Genomic DNA, 3392 nt, shown 5'->3' with positions numbered 1-3392 from the left:
TATAACACAGTTAGACACCACAAAGTGTCTAGAAAATGCACACTTGAACTTAAACGTCAATTGACGTGCAAAATTAAACACTTGTTTTACCAGTGGAGTCTACTGGGTAGTAGGCCTGGTCAATATGGAGTTGGTTGTTTTGGCCGATGCACATCGTTGACATTTCTGGAAGCCCTCTTGTGTACTAATGAGTTAATTAATGACAACAGTTTGCAGCAGCATTCAAGTCGCCATAGCCAATCAGAGGTGGCTATGCACCTATGCCTCCCTTCTCCCCGCCACGGGCAGTTCACGTTCGTTTTGCTGCTGTTGTTTTGTTTTATCATCGCTATTTTATTTTCCTCGCCGCGATCCTTTAATCCAACAGCGGATGTAAAGAGGATAATATTATCGCCGTTTGATGTATAGCGGCGGCGCGTCCCATCCATCACACAGACGTGACAAAGTGTAATTTTTCCCCGTCCTCTACCCCTTCTATAATCCCTAACCTGCAACGAGCATTGGGCCGTAGTAGTGCGGCCACCAATCCGTCCGTAGGTGCTCGACTTTGGTCCAGTTACTAAGAGCCCAGTCTTAGCCTAGACAAGTCCAGCGAGAGAAAACATTGCATTTGAAAAAAATGATTCTAAAGTCCACTAATTTGAGCGGCGTTCAGTCGACTTAGTTATGTTGAGGGATATTGAGAACCGTGCGTCATTTATTTCAACTCAGCTTTAAAATTTAAGTTGCATATCCTTATATACCCTTATATACCCTTGAGAAATACACCCCTGGCAAAACTCTGATTAGGAAGGATAAGGATAAGTTTTATTGTGGCTAAAATTTGCCAGTTTTAGTCCAGCACCTAGGCCTTGCGCCCTGGGCGAAGAGAAGTACACGGCCTTACAAAACCTACGTATACTTTTTGCGTACGTCCCGTTACGTGCCTCGGACTCTCCTGATTCGCTGTCGCCGCGAAATTTCTGCACCCCGCCCCCGCCTGCCGCAGTGCAGTATCGATATGTGCGCCACACTGCCACAGAGCGTTACTTGTTTTGACGGCTCTCCCGCCCCCGGGCGGCTCGGCGGGGGGGTGACCGGCATGGCCTGTATGATTCAAGCCCGTAATGGTCTTTCCCCTCCCCGAAAAGTGATAAGGAGGCCACGTATGCAAGTTGAGCCATCGAGTACAGAGACCCCGACACCCACGTGGCAGAGGAGCCACGTAAGCGAGTGGTGTTCTTCACTCGAGAAAATCAGTGGAAACAACCAGAAAAAATCAGTAAAAAACTAGGTGGAAAACTCAGAAATATACATATATCGAGGAGAACGGCAAGCATAAAAAGAATCAAAAGAAATCAGGCAGCAACATAACTGCTGTACATTCGCAGTTATAGGGAAGTCCCAGCTGAAAATTGCATACCCATTATGGCCGAAGAGGCCATTATGGCCCCTTAAGGGGGTAAGGAGTATAGGCCAACAGGCAATACTGGAGCCTACTCACAAATACACCCTACCCTAGTAATTTATCTGCATTAATCGTTGAAATAGATCATGGAAGAACGGCAAGCAATAAGAGCTTTTTTTTTCACTCCTACACCATTGAAACTTATTTGCTGCAAACCTCCATCCCCAATTCTGATTTAGGGGAGTTGACGTGTACTCCACCGGCGGTGTGAGCCCATGTGCACCCCCCAGTGCGCGCCGGGGGCGGCGGTGACTAACGCTGTGTTCGCGCCGCCCCGCTACTAGCCGTCGCAGACAACCGCGCCACACCGTTAAAAAAAATGCTTTTTTGACAGGATCTATTTTTACCCCGACTCCAATTTACCAGATACGCTTAGTTTCTAAACTTTAATTTAAAACAAAAACAAAAAGTAAAAGTACAGTGCACGTCCAGCGACAATGGCATTAAATCGGCCGACACGGCGCGAGCGCGCGTGAAAACGTGTGTTGTACTGTTGGGCTGTCGGCCTGTGTCGGGCGGCGGCGGGCGGATGGGCTTGTTTCGGGTGTTCCGCGAATCACTTGTGGTGCGGGATGCGGGGACGAGAGCGCTCGGCTCCCACATCGACACCCCCTCCTCCCCGGATGCCGTGTGTCGCGGATGCTGTAGCTCCGCACCGACGTCATCCCGCCATGTCGTCGTCGCCATGGTCCTCGCGCCACGCCGTGCGGCGGGGGAGACTCCGCGTACCGGTATCGGTCGTCATAGGTTCGGCACCGGTGTAGCCCCCGGCGCCTAGGGGGCCAGGTCTAACGAGCAGGCCGAGGCCGAGATACGCACAATCACACAGGCTTTCCACGCCCCGCCGCGCCACGTCGCCTCCAGCCCTCAGGGCTGAATATTTCTGCCGTCATGTCCCCGACGATACGTGAGGTGCCGGGCATCGCGTCGCGCATACGCACCCCAGCATTCTCTCTCCTAAACCCTTTTGTCTGTGTTTGACAAACGGTTTCGTTACTTTTATGGGGTTTTTACAATACAAAACGATTCAGTAATGGCATTTGAAAGAAAAGTCACACCATCACATAAAACCTCTGAGTTAAGCTGGACAGCTGCACGTAAGGCTTGCACCATTTTGTGCATCTATCGTTATATGCACAACTTTTCATTCAGAACTATACACCAGTGCATTAGAAAGCCTAGTTCTCGAAATACGAAAAAGGTTTATTTGTTCCGCAGTGATTTTGGCCTGAAAAGAATGGAGAACATGCACTTTGTTCTTTTTAAAAAGACTGTTTCCTGCGAAAGTGCAATATGTTCTTATATTACCCAAAGAGAATAATAATTCTAGGATCAAGTTCAAAGTGTATATGTGCAGTTTACAAAAAATTAAGCATAAATGTTTATGTTCAAATTTCACAAAAGACTACCTCAATTTCGTCCCTTAATTTCAAAAAAAAAGTTAAAACGCGAAAAAAATTCAAACAAAATTTACGATTCGATGGTTTCGGCTACCACTTATCCTTTCCTTAAAAATACCCGCCGCGACACTGAGAAATGCATTGAGGTTCCATTATCCACGTCGTCAGTTAGTGTTTCCAAAAGTTGGGAATTCCGCTCACTTAAGCGCTTCAGGAGCTTTAGCACTGGAACCGTCAAGACAAAAAGGGGGGGGGGTAGAGACATAGAGAAATAGGGAGAGTGTTGGGTGGGGAGGGGGGAATAGTTAGTGGAAATGTAATGAAAGGGAAATGAGACCCGTCGACAGGGAAGAGGAAAGGAGATGAGGGGGGGGGGGTGAAGGTCCAGCCGAAGGACACCACGCGTCCCAGCACGGGCGGAAGGACGTGCGAAGCAGAAACCAAGACGAACAACGAGATGCGGGAGAGAGAAATGGAGGAGAACACGAGAGGAAGACACAGGGAGAGAGAGAGAGAGAGAGAGAGAGAGAGAGAGAGAGAGAGAG

Source organism: Frankliniella occidentalis, unplaced genomic scaffold (genome assembly GCF_000697945.3).
Source record: "Frankliniella occidentalis isolate FOCC.00 unplaced genomic scaffold, Focc_3.1 Scaffold25, whole genome shotgun sequence".
In the NCBI taxonomy this organism is placed as follows: domain Eukaryota; kingdom Metazoa; phylum Arthropoda; class Insecta; order Thysanoptera; family Thripidae; genus Frankliniella; species Frankliniella occidentalis.
Note: the sequence above shows the minus strand (reverse complement) of the source record.